Source organism: Eubalaena glacialis, chromosome 15 (genome assembly GCF_028564815.1).
Source record: "Eubalaena glacialis isolate mEubGla1 chromosome 15, mEubGla1.1.hap2.+ XY, whole genome shotgun sequence".
Classification (NCBI taxonomy): domain Eukaryota; kingdom Metazoa; phylum Chordata; class Mammalia; order Artiodactyla; family Balaenidae; genus Eubalaena; species Eubalaena glacialis.
The window spans coordinates 13957083-13970194 of NC_083730.1; positions in this window are offsets into that span (position 1 = coordinate 13957083).

Below are 13112 nucleotides of genomic sequence, written 5' to 3' on the forward strand. Positions count from 1 at the left end.
GAGCCCTGGTCCGGGAAGATTCCACATGCCGCAGAGCAACTAAGCCCGTGCACCGCAAGTACTGAGCCTGCACTCCAGAGCCTGCGAGCCACAACTACTGAGTCCATAAGCCACAACTACTGAGCCCATACACCTAGAGCCCGTGCTCTGCAGCAAGAGAAGCCACCGCAATGAGAAGCCCGTGCACCGCAACGAACAGAAGTCCCCGCTCGCCACACTAGAGAAAGCCCACGCGCAGCAACGAAGACCCAATGCAGCCAAAAATAAATAAATACAAATAAATAAAATTAAAACAAAACAGAAACCGGCAACTTAGAATTCCAGCTTATATATATAGCATCTTCAACAAAGAACAATCAATTTGTGGAGAAATGACAGGACAAAGGAGCTTGAGCTGGGGTAGTGACTTGTGGAGCAGTAACTAGGAAGATGAGGGTTAGTTTAGTGAGGTGTGTTTGTACAGATTCTCAGCCCCAATTCCGCATCGCTGGTGAGAAGAATGTCTTCCTCTGGTACAGAGAGGGGCACCTTTCACTCAGGAGTTTTATCTCCTGCTTTCAGGATGAAAAGAAGGGTCAGAGCGCTCTTCCTTCCACCTGTTTCTCAAATGCCTTTAACTCAAAACAAGCAACATGCCAAAACGGTGTATTTTGGGGGTGACATGATGTGAACTCCTTCACAGCTAAAGGATTAGAAAGGGGACAATGGTACTATGATCCACTCCAAGGCAGGGGAAAGGTCGTTAGCATACAGTGTGTCTGGTGAGAAAAAGGCTGACAGGCACATCTTTATTATCTTTATTAAAGCACATGGGACGCTGCTAAGTCCTCCCCCTCCAGCACATCCACTAAACAATTAAACACGTCCTCTCCGCGCTTGCTTTGGAGAACCCAGTATGACAAATGGCACTTAAACAGCATTATAGTCAATCATGTCACAGAAGTGACTCGAGCCGAAAACTTCTGAGCCTGACAAACTGTTGCCTTCTTATTTTGACTCTCCTCATAGTAGTTCGAATGTTGCATTTTATCTTTTTATATTTTTACTTATTATAAAACCTCTATTAAAATAACACGAAAGAGGGGGATTCCCTGGCAATCCAGTGGTTAGCACTCAGTGCTTGCAGTGCCGTGGCCCCAGGTTCAAGCCCTGGTCGGGGAACTAAGATCCCACAAGTCTCACGGTGCAGCCAAAAAAAAAAAAAAAAAAACACGAAAAGGGATTTTGAAAGAAAAAAGCCCCCCACCTCAATTCTAACATCTGTTCTGATTTTCTACATTCCCTTCCAGGCTCTGTTCTTGAGATACTGGTGTTTTATTTATATATATATACACACACACACACACACACACACACACACACACACACACACACACACACACATAATCTTAGGGTACAGACAATTTTGTATTCTGTTGTTCCCAATGAATATTTTATTATCAACATTCTCCTATGGTGTTACATAATTACAACTGTGCAGCATAAAATTCTACTGGATAATATGCTATAATTGATAAAGCTATTCAACTAGTACTGAATAATTTATGATATGTCCCTAATTTTCACACCCATCCTTCCTTATAGATCCACTGCAAAAAAAAAAATCTTTAAGGAAAAATATTTCAAAATTAACAAAATATTTCTTGAGATCAATTTTCAGGAGTGAATGGGACTATGTTGTGAAAGGGAATGAACATTTCTGTGGTTCTTGATTCCACAGCTAAATTGCTGTCCTCAGGGATGTTACCAGTTTAAGCTGTAAATGTGTAAAATGCATTGTCAGGACGCCCCATAACAATACAGGAAATGGTCCATCAAGCCAGTGTTCTCTGATAGGACTTTCTGAGGGCCACACCCCACACATGAACTGAGGAGTACCTGCTCCTCATATCCGCTCATGATCTGCCCAAATCAGGCTCAATTTGTGCAAACCTATGGCATCTGTTCCCAGGCAACTTCCAAAATACTGTATAGTTATTTTTTCCTTGAATATTGACATTTCTGCATATGTATGGATATATTTCCATTGTAACTCACCCAGGTCCAAAATACCAGAGAGGGGTGTTGAGAGTCCACAGAAACTCAGAGCCACCAGATTTTCCAAGATTGGCAAGAATTCAGAGAGGCTTGGTATGCAAGAAAGCACTAATCTTTGTGCTGTAATGGTTCCATATCTTAAATATTTTCCTTTAAAATCAGATTTGGCTCAAAAAGCATATGGGTATTCAACTGACAAGGAAAAATCCAAATTTTAAAAATGTCTCCAGTGGAGAAAAGAACATCATCGTGCTCTCTCCCCCACATTACTCCTCCCTATCCGTACATTTCTCACCGCATTTCCACCCGCCCTCCGAGCTAGGTCTCTCGGAAGAGCAGCTTATGAACTATGCCATCCTCTTCGTGATAAACATTCAGCTCTTCATTCCTCTTGCTATTTCACAGATATGTATGAAGGTGAAATCAATAATATACACGAAGACTTTTAAAAACTAGAAATAAAGCACTAGGGCTTAACGAATAGATATTGATTGGTATTAATTATCATTAACATTTCCAAAACAGCAAGAAAAAGAAAGATAATATGGCTAAAAATAAGAACTTGGAAAAAATTGCTGATGTAGAGGTCAATTTAAGAATAAAGTTGAACATGATTTTGGAAGCCTGGTCACAAATATATCAAGTTGGTATTAAAAGTGTTGCAATTTAGGTCAGTCCAAGTAAATAGACTTTTTTGCGCTTCCTCAGAAAATTCAAAATTTTAGTAAAAAATAGTGGATATCTTTTTCCCCCCAAAATCCTTTCCCCCTTCAGATAAATATGTATGAAATTTCAGCTGACGTATGTTAACACAGTGTTGAGACAGACATCAAGGCAATAACTGACAGCCCACTAGTGGGTAATATTCTGATATTCATCCAATAAACAGCCTTCGAATGCTTGCAATGCTCAGTTTTCTGTGGTCAGCCCTTTGGAGGACTAAATAAGAATAAAATTATCATTTCCAGTTATAAATATAACTTTTCTTCATAAGGAAGGATCTGATGTTTAGGTGATGTGGTGTATAAATTGCTTGTTGCTACACTGAGGGCTGAGGGCAGCCTTATCACGCCTAGAAGCTGGAACTGAGGCAGTGAATGAATCAGTGGTCGTTACTGTTTTAAATCCCAATTTGCCTATTCTGAGATATTAAAATAGGGAAGCAGGGAACATTACAAACTGTAATTTGCTTATTTAATGTGATTTTTGGTGCACCAGGAGAGCTTCTTTGAGCAATGAACTCTCACTTGTTTGCTAGTCCCTAAAATACTGAGGCACATGATTCCTTTGCTTTCAGAAACTGACCTCTTTCAAAATGTTAGAGGTAACTAGTTGAGCTGCGGGTTGTTGACAGCCATTTACATTTGGTATGATGCGGTTTCAGGGTTTGTCTTGAGAGGGATTTTGTTTGGGAAAGATCTTAAGACCCAAAATATGGGAGAGAGACTCCAGTGACAGGCTGGGGAGCTCCAGAGAAAACTGTGGCTCACATCACACCACAGTTTGGCCTAGGATCGGCATTGTAGAAACCACCACCACCAAATCTTAAAAAAGAGGTAAATCTGAAGTCTTTCTCTAACCAGGTGGAACAACGTGACATTCTACGAGATGACTACGTACATAGGGAAGAAAGTGAACGAACCTCCAGGAAAAACATCTGGACTCTTCTTTAGAGAACACTGCACTAAGATGAAGTTTTTTTTTTTAACATCTTTATTGGAGTAAAATTGCTTTACAATGGTGCGTTAGTTTCTGCTGTATAACAAAGTGAATCAGCTATATGCATACATATATCCCCGTATCTCCTCCCTCTTGCATCTCCCTCCCACCCTCCCTATCCCACCCCTCTAGGTGGTCACAAAGCACCGAGCTGATCTCCCCGTGCAATGTGGCTGCTTCCCACCAGCTATCTGTTTTACATTTGGTAGTGTATATATGTCCATGCCACTCTCTCACTTCATCCCAGCTTACCCATCCCCCTCCCTGTGTCCTCAAGTCCATTCTCTACGTCTGCGTCTTTATTCCTGTCCTGCCCCTAGGTTCTTCAGAACCTTTTTTTTTTTTTAAGATTCCATATATATGTGTTAGCATATGGTATTTGTTTTTCTCTTTCTGACTTACTTCACTCTGTATGACAGTCTCTAGGTCCATCCACCTCACTACAAATAACTCAATTTCGTTTCTTTTTATGGCTGAGTAATATTCCATTGTATATATGTGCCACATCTTCTTTATCCATTCATAAGATGAAGCTTTAACCATCCAGAATAAGTCAGGCCTGGGAGAGAGAGATGGGCAGCAGGAGAGGGGGCCCTCTTGGGGTGAGTATGTAAGTGCCATCCCAGCTGTCAGAAGGTGGTATTAAATGGGCGAGACTTTGGTGGGAACCCAACCCTGTATCACTTGAGTGTGCGGGTTTTACTAGAGTCTTGTGCACGAAAGAGACAAGAAAGTAGAGACTGACTGCCCAGTGACTTTCTTTTTCCAAACTTGCTTTTCTATAAAATAGTTTGGGACCAAACATGCAGATCCTTAATCACCTTGTCCCCCTCAGATGTGGTGACTCAGGTAGAATGTGCCCAGCCAGGTAAGCCATGCTTCTGCCTACCCCTAGTCAAGAGCAGTGCCCAGCTGTCCTCTTGGGAGAATCTGCTTCAAGACCCTTAATTTGCAAAGCCCTCTGTTACCGCAGCCTAAGGAATTATTCTTAGGACTCAAGTGTTGTAAAACAGCCAAAACTCCCTTAAATTCTTTCTTGAGAGGGCCCCTATTATGTGGGGACATGCCAACCCCACCCTCCAGCCTGCTTCCTGCTTGGCAATTTAGAAAGAAAGCAGAACAGTTAACTTTCCTAGTCCATTATTCACCTCTGAAAGGTAATCAAAGGGAATGCCTTTCCTCCTATTATCCCATTGTTCAATTTTATGGAGGACTGCCTCTGAATATAGATGTTGTCAAAGCAGCCAAGAACCTAATGTAAACAAGAGTTTCCTAATAATACTTGTTCAAATTATCTTATTCCCATGGCTAGCACTGCCAAATTCCTGAAGGACACAGTGAGGCTTCCATATGATTTAACCTACTTTAACAGCTGAACATCTATCTGCAGGACACCCAAGAAGGCCATGGGGGCACAAGCTTTAAACATCATACAAATGGAATCGTTCAGTGTGTACGCTTTGTGTCTGGCTTCTTTGCTCAAGCTCATGTTTGCTTAAGCTCATGTGAGAATTCATTATGTTGTTGTATGAAGCTGTAATCTATCATTTTAATTTCTGTATAGAAATCCCATCATAGAAATTTAATCCCATCATAGGACTATACCACCATTTATTTATCCGTTTTGCCTATGATGGACATTTTGGGCTGTTTCCAATTTGGAGCAAGTATTAGTTTCCCATTGCTACTGTAACAAATGACCACAAATTTAGTGGCTTAAGATAACACAAAATTGTTATCCTGTAGTTCTGGAGGTCAGAAGTCTAAAGTGTGTCAACGGGGTTGCATGACTTTTGGAGTCTTTAGAGGAGAAGCCATTTTCTTGCCTTTTACAGCATCTAGAGGCCACATATAGTCTTTATCTTTAGCTCATGGTCCCTTTCTCCAACTTCAAAGCCAGTAACATAGCATCTATTCTCCTCTCTGACCTCTGCTTCCATCCATACATTTCTCTCTGACTTTGACCCTCCTGTGTCCTCCTTATAAGGATCCTTGTGATTACGTCGGGCTCACCTGGATAATCCAGAATAATCTGCCCATCTCAACATCCTTAACTTTATCGCCACCACAACCCACAGATCAACAAGTATCCCAGCAAAAAAGGAAAAAAGTCATCACTGCAGCCATGGTCAGAGAGTTAAGCAACTCCATCTCAGAACTGCATCCTATCTTCTCCAAAGCCCATGTTCTTGCTATTTCTAACATGCCATTTGTTTCACCTATTAACTGTTTTTAAGGTCCTCCCTGACGGACTCTACATTTTCTATCTAATCTTATATCCCCTATATCTTAACTTGGTCTTCCCATCATACTTTTTCAATACTCTTCTCCCTCTTGTTTGCAAATACCAAATGCATGCTGGATTGTGTTCCTTTGTTATGTTATTCTCAGCCTCTCCTCACTTTTCTTTGAAATGTCCGCCCTTTGATTATTTTTTGTGTAATGTATAAGAAAATAGATACATAAGTGTTAAACTAAAAAAGAGGGTCATCTCTGTGTCAGTCACTGAAATTGCCTTGAACACCAGCAGTGGTACACATCACATTCTTGAAACTCTGAGCTGGGTTGAGAAGCAGGGGCTTCACCTCACTGTGGGGGTCAGAGGATCCGCAGTGAGCTGTCTGGGATGTTATCAGAAGGACTTATGCGTCTAACAGCATTACACCACACGACCTGTACAGTCCTTTACATTTTGAGATTCTCATTCCAGTTTCAAAATCTAAAAACTAGCACACAATTCTGGAAACATTTGTTTCATTTAGGTATAACTCAAAAATTAAATATATGCTCTACAGCCCTCTTCCGAAGCTAGGAATTACAGGCCTCCCTCGAAGATGGGTAACACTCTTAATTAGAGACATAAATAACTGTAACATTTATATCAATGGGTTCCACAGGATTGCTCATATTTGATTGGATCCTGGGGAGAGGGCAGTCTGTAGTAATTGCTCGATTCCCCACATCAAAAAGCAAGCAAACAAATTAAAAAACCCTGTTCTGGTGAAAATGGACGTGGTGAAATGCTTGCAGTGTGACGGGTTTATTATTTCTTTGAGACTTATTTGAAGAGTAATGCCAACCATCCCAGGTAGACTAAAATCTATGTGAACTGTCTAGCCCATCAAGAGAAGACCCCTCCACCGAGCCCCTGTGTCACCCATACCAAGACTCAATCCCTCTGCTGTAGCCTCAGGCTATTTCCTCTCCTTTTCTCAGCAGAAATGGACACTAGCTGGTCACTAAGTCTGTAAAATAACCCCCAGGGCTTTGGTCACCACAGCTATAACCTGCTCCTCAACCCTGTCCCTCCCATAATCCTCCTCTCCGTAACCTTTCCTTAGCTGGCGCTGTGTGAAAACTGATCCCATCCCTCATCTTGGAATCTTCCCTGAATCTGTCTCCCCCTAAAGAGGACAGAAGTGAAACCAGCGCTGGGTGTGACACTGGGACAAAGACAGGGACTGTCTCAGCCCAGAATTATGCATGCTGTGAAAAACAGGGCTACTCGATTGTGTCTTCAGAGGATATCATTACAATGAAGAAAACACAGCTCCTGCTGGATGAGATGCCTGACAAGGCGCAGCCAACACAATGATGCCATACCCAGGGGAGGAACACAAACGTCCCAGGGTTTGAGCATAACTCCCCAGGGAGATGAAGCCAACAGGGCAGGAGGGCCCTTGCCAGCAAAACCAGTTGTAAACAAGTCAAGGTAAATGTGAATGAGTCCTTTTGTTCAATGAGATTCTAAACCCTGGGAAAGCTGAGAAGCATCATATATGTGTCATATATCATAGAAGTATCATACATCAAGACACAGATGACAAATACTTGCACTGCTGTCGTATACCTCACAAGCAGGAAGTAAATGCACCAATTGATAACAAGAAGCAATTTCTTCAGCCCCCTTTCCTTATGTAAAATTGAAGACATGCAGTCAGAGCAGACAGATGGAGAATTATTCAAGTTCTGCCTTGGTTTTCTACTTCTGTTAGGGTCTTTGAGGGGCCCCAAGAGATAACACTCTTCTTTCTTGCCTGCTTTATGAGCCAATTGAGAAACAGATCAAGAAAGATGGCAGGTGAAGGCTACAACGACACCTTTATTAAGCTGATACTGAGGACATAGCTTATATCTGCGAGCAAATAAACTTTCCAGTACTGAACCGCAGTCACAGCAGCCTGGACCATGGCAGCCTCCCACCCGGCCCTGCCCCTCCCCAGCCCACCGCTCAGTTCACGTCTCCCTGAGGGCAGGGTAGCTCCCAAAAAGGAAAACAGAGAGGGGCTGAGCCAGTCACATTGGTTTGTTCTCTCTAAATTTCCTATCAGCCAAATCACTCCATCTTCTCTGAGCAGAGGGTGAGACAGCCCCGGGTGTTACATAGTGAATAAATGAATGAATATGTAAGCAAGTGTAAGGTGTGCATTGCATGCATGTGCATATGTGTGCCTGCACAGGTGTACATGTGTGTCTGAATGTACATGTATGCCTGTATCGAGCACTAGAGCCAGGTGTACATATTTGGGCAGATTCATTTCAACAAACATTCCTTGAGTACCAATGATTATGGCAACTGTGAAGAGGAGTATTACATTTCTCTACAGGCAAAAAGCTTATAAGCTGGTAGGAAAGATAGATACGTAAGCAACCATTTGTAGCACAAGATCAAAGATGCTAAATGCAGTAACAGCACAAAGAAGAGGAGAGTTGTTCTGATCTGCAGGATGGCAGGGATATTTGAGATCAGCTTGAGAGGAGACGGGAGGTGCCTGAGGGCATTCCAGGCAAAGGCATAGCAGGAGCTCAGGCCAGAGGTGGAAATACAGGGCATGTTTAAGCAATAAGTCATTTGTCGTGCCAGGGCAGAAATTAATATGAGAGTTACTACACCAGACCAGACCAGACCAGGGATAACATCTTGCCTTTTTTCACCTGATTTCATAGGGTACACGGTAATGAATGATGGGAGATGGCCAACTTGTGAAGAACTTCGACTGTTGTACTAAGAAATGTGAACTTCCTTTCTTAAAGCAAAGGGAAACCATTATGTCCAAGCGGAGAAAGGCAATGGCAAGAGTGGATTGGAAATTTCAGGGTGAAGGGGTTATTACGTTGGCTTGGGTGAGAGAAAATGAGGGCCTGAACTAGGTGACAGAAAGGAGGGATCAAAGAGGTGACACTTTTACCGATACACTCGAAAGTATTCTATTAGCTGAGGAGGTTGCTTTCGGATCAGGGGACTGGCTGTATGATGATGTCACCCACACGAGGAGGAAGAGGATGATGGGGTAAGAAAGATGAAGTTAATTCCGAACTACTGTGTCTGCCCTGAACTTTGTAACCCCAAAGCCTACACAGATGTTGACTTCGGGGGACTGTGTCCTCTAGCTGGTCAGGCAGCAAAGAATGAACGTTTTCTCTCGTCACTATGCTTCGCCTTCCAGAGAAAACTGTTTACTTCTGGAGGAGGCCAGTTCCTCTCCCATCTGGAACCTTTCGTCTCTAATGAATTCACCTCTGTAGCTCAAACTCAAGAAAAGTCTCAATTTGCATCCTCAGTGGGAGCCCTGAAGCAGCAGCGTTCCTAGAACAGGGGATGTATTGCTCTTGCTCTGGTCTGCTCTGCTCAGAGTCTAGCAAGTCACTACGGTGGGCACGTCCAGGGGTGTATGACCTGAGAGAGTGATAAAGGGACCTAAAGCACATCAGCTGTGAATAGGCACGTTTGTGGGTCCAAGGAGAAGTCAAGTTCCAGGAGAGGGCAGGCTGCCTGGTGGCTCCAGTCAACAGATGAGGCTCTGCTGGGCCAGCTGGGATGCAGAAGCAGAAGAAAGCACCCTCAATCTGCCACATCAGCCCGGAAGGATGCGGAGAAGGCCTTCAGCTGCAGGATTCAGTAGAACCAGGGTCTAAAGAAAGGATGAAGATGGAAGGGCAAACACAATAGCAACTGAGGTGGATTCCGAGAATGAAGAGTGGTTAGCCAGAAATATGGCAGCTAAAAGCCAACAGTGGGTGGATTCCCAAAGGAGGGACCTGAGAATTGAAAGGGATTGAAAAATCAAAGATCCAGTGATACAAAGACATATGCGCTATGGGCTGCTGCTGGTTCTAAGGGGTGTGGTGCCGTCTGCGAAAGCTCAGCAGGCACTGGGGTCACTGGTCTGCAGAAGAGTTGATCGCTGTTAACTAAACTATAAGCTCCTGGAAGGCACAGAGTGCAGAGGTGAGGTCTTGACCAGCAGGCCATCAATGGATATTGGTTGATCAATTGCTTAAATAATACTTTCAAGAGGACAGTCTCTTAATTGGTACTTTATACTTTTGAAATGGCTTTGATTTTTCTAGTTTCTCTCTTTCTCTCTTTCTTTCCCCCTGGCAGCTGTTATTGCTTCAGCAAACTGAAGCTGCTGCTATTTCAGCATCATTGCTAAGAAGGGCATCGGAGCATCTTAATGTCAGGCTGAGCTCACTCATCCAGATTAATTCCTTAGATGTTCAGCAGAATTTCGAGTGAAGTCACCTTTTGGTCGGAACAAAAGGCAGATAACTCACTTTATCCGTGAGCCTTTTATCTTGTTGACAAACTGCAATTCTCATCCATTCCAATTTTCATGGCAATCCAAGAAATTGCCAGAAGAATAAATGTGGACTTTGGAAAGATACACTTTGCTCCTTGCTGTCATGTGAAGTCCTCATCGTCCTGGCAGTTTCTGATTCAGTTCCAAGAGGACTACAGAAACATGATTACTGTGTTCCCTAAGCTTCTCACTGGTTTTAAAGAAGTAGCTGGTTTCCACTTTCTTTATGGAAACTTTACGAATTATCTCCAAAGGCCAAGAGTCCAAGAAGACATGCAGAATCTTGGAGTTTGAGAGGACATGTGAGGTCACCTAACCCCTCCTGTGTCAGATGGGTAAGCTGAGGCTCAGAGAATGATCCTTGCCTAAGGTCCCACTAAGTGGAATGCTGGCACTTGGAACTGAGCTGCCCATGTTCTAAATAGCATGACTCCTCATTGACAGAAATACAGTGGATCCAAATATTTAAAAATGAATGCAAAAAATGATTGAAATATAATAAAAAGCAATCAAAACAAAAAACGCAAAAATAAGGGGGGAAGTCTTAAACAAAAAAATAATGCATATGGCGTTTGCTGCCCAGACCAGGTAATCATTCTGCTTAACACACTTATGCATCCATAAGATAAAGCACTCTCAAGCTGTCTATACATGTAGACCTCAAAAGGCACGTTATATTCCCTTTTTCTCTACAAAAATGACAAGCAGTTATAATCTTTTTCTGAGCAAGTGATGACCATCCCTAGCACGCAGCATCATGAAAACTCGGGTAGATAAGTTTCACTTTCCATCTCTCAGTTTTTATCCCCAGAACAAAGGGAAGTTATAAGGCATTGCACTAACAATGGAAGCGTAATCTCTTTTTTTTTTTTTCCTGTTTTTTTGTTGCTAGGGATAAGACCACGTGTGCCATAAAACTCTCTCCCGTCTAGCTGGTTTTGCAAACTTCTCTGGGACCCGGTTTTTACAGTTGAGCAATTAATTCTCTCTAACACTTGGGAGCTGCTGAAATAAAGATTTCAGAGAGAGCAGTTCATGACCTTATGCCTTTGTGAGCTGTACTGAAAACTGACTTCCTGCATTACTGGGAGAGAAAAGTCTATTAAAATCTCTTGGGTGAATACTTCAACAGCCTGATTTCATTTTGAAACTAATCATTTGTTATAGTTTAGAAGGCATGATGAATGATGCCACTTCAAATATTAATATTGTTATAACCCTAGATAACATGCTTTTTCCTCGATTCAGAGCTTTTTTACAACATGTCAACAATTTCATAAAGCCCCTCCTATAACATTTGAAATCTGGTCAAATACAAGAAAACAAAAAACCCCGTTGTTTGATATTGTTGAAAAAAGTATCAAAAACTGTTAAATATCTATAAACCTAACCCCCCAAAATCACATGAAGTTATGGAAAAAACTTAAAACTCTAATAAAGGATATAAAAGACCACCTAAATAAGCTGACATATGTACCATATTTATGAGTGGGCCAACTTAGCACAGAATAGACGATAATTTTCCTTAAATTAATCTCTAAATTAATGCAATTTAAGTCAAAATCTCAAGATGATTTTTTCCAGCTTTACTGAGATACAATTGACACATAATAGTATTTAAGCTTAAGGTGTGCAATGTGATGACTTGATACACATGTGTATATACTGTGAAATGATTACCGCTCTAAAAAATGAAGCTTATTAAAACAGACAGACATTCTACAGCTCCTCCCATCAGGAGATAGGTGGAGTCTTTTTTGCCACTTCTTGAATTTGGGCTTGGTCATATGACTTGCTCTGGCCCACTGGGTACTAGCAATTTGAAGAAGCAGAGGCTTGAAAAGCATGTGTACATGGGGGCTTGCCCTGCCCCCAGCTGCTGGAGACCCCGAGATCATCACGTGAAGAGGCCTGGGCTAGCCTCCTGGAGGATGAGAGGTCCACCCATCCCAGCTGAGGTCCCCATGATGTGAGACCACACCTCGACCATCCATCCCCAGGAAGCAGGCCCAGTCCAGAAGGACCACCCTGCCAGCCCATCGCAATTCATCACTGTTGGCTTAAGCCACTATGCTTTGGATTGGGTCTGTTATTACAGCAAAAGGTAGCTGATTCAAGCAGGGGCACAAAAAGTAGAAACTGCAAAGGAAAAAAAAAGAAAAGGATGAATTTAATGACATCAAAAGTAAAACTTTCTTCAAAATAAGACAACCCTAGACAAAGGTAACAGAGAGGAGATGTGCTGGAAGAAGATATTTTGCAAAACTAGGACAAAGGATTAAAATCCAGAACATCTAAGGAACTCCTGCAATTTAGCAAGAAAAAAACAGAAAAATGGGCAAAAATATGAAAAAGGAATTCACAGAAGTAAATGCAGAATGGCCAATAAATAGATGAGGAGACTCTCAAACTCACTAGTAATCAGAGAAATGCAGATTGTGTTAAAAATGAGATACTACATGGCGGTGTCTCAAAAAACTAAAAACAGAACTACCATATGATCCAACAATTCCACTCCTGGGTATCTATCCGGAAAAACAAAAACGCTAATTCAAAAAGATACATGCACCCCAATGTTCATAGCAGCACTATTCACAACAGCCAAGACAAGGAAACAACCTAAATGTCCATCAACAGATGAATGGATAAAGAAGATGTGGTACATATATAAAATGGAATATTACTCAACCATAAAAAGAGGGAAATAATGCCATTTGCAGCTACATGGATGGACTTGGAAGATATTATGCTAACTGAAGTAAGTCAGACAGA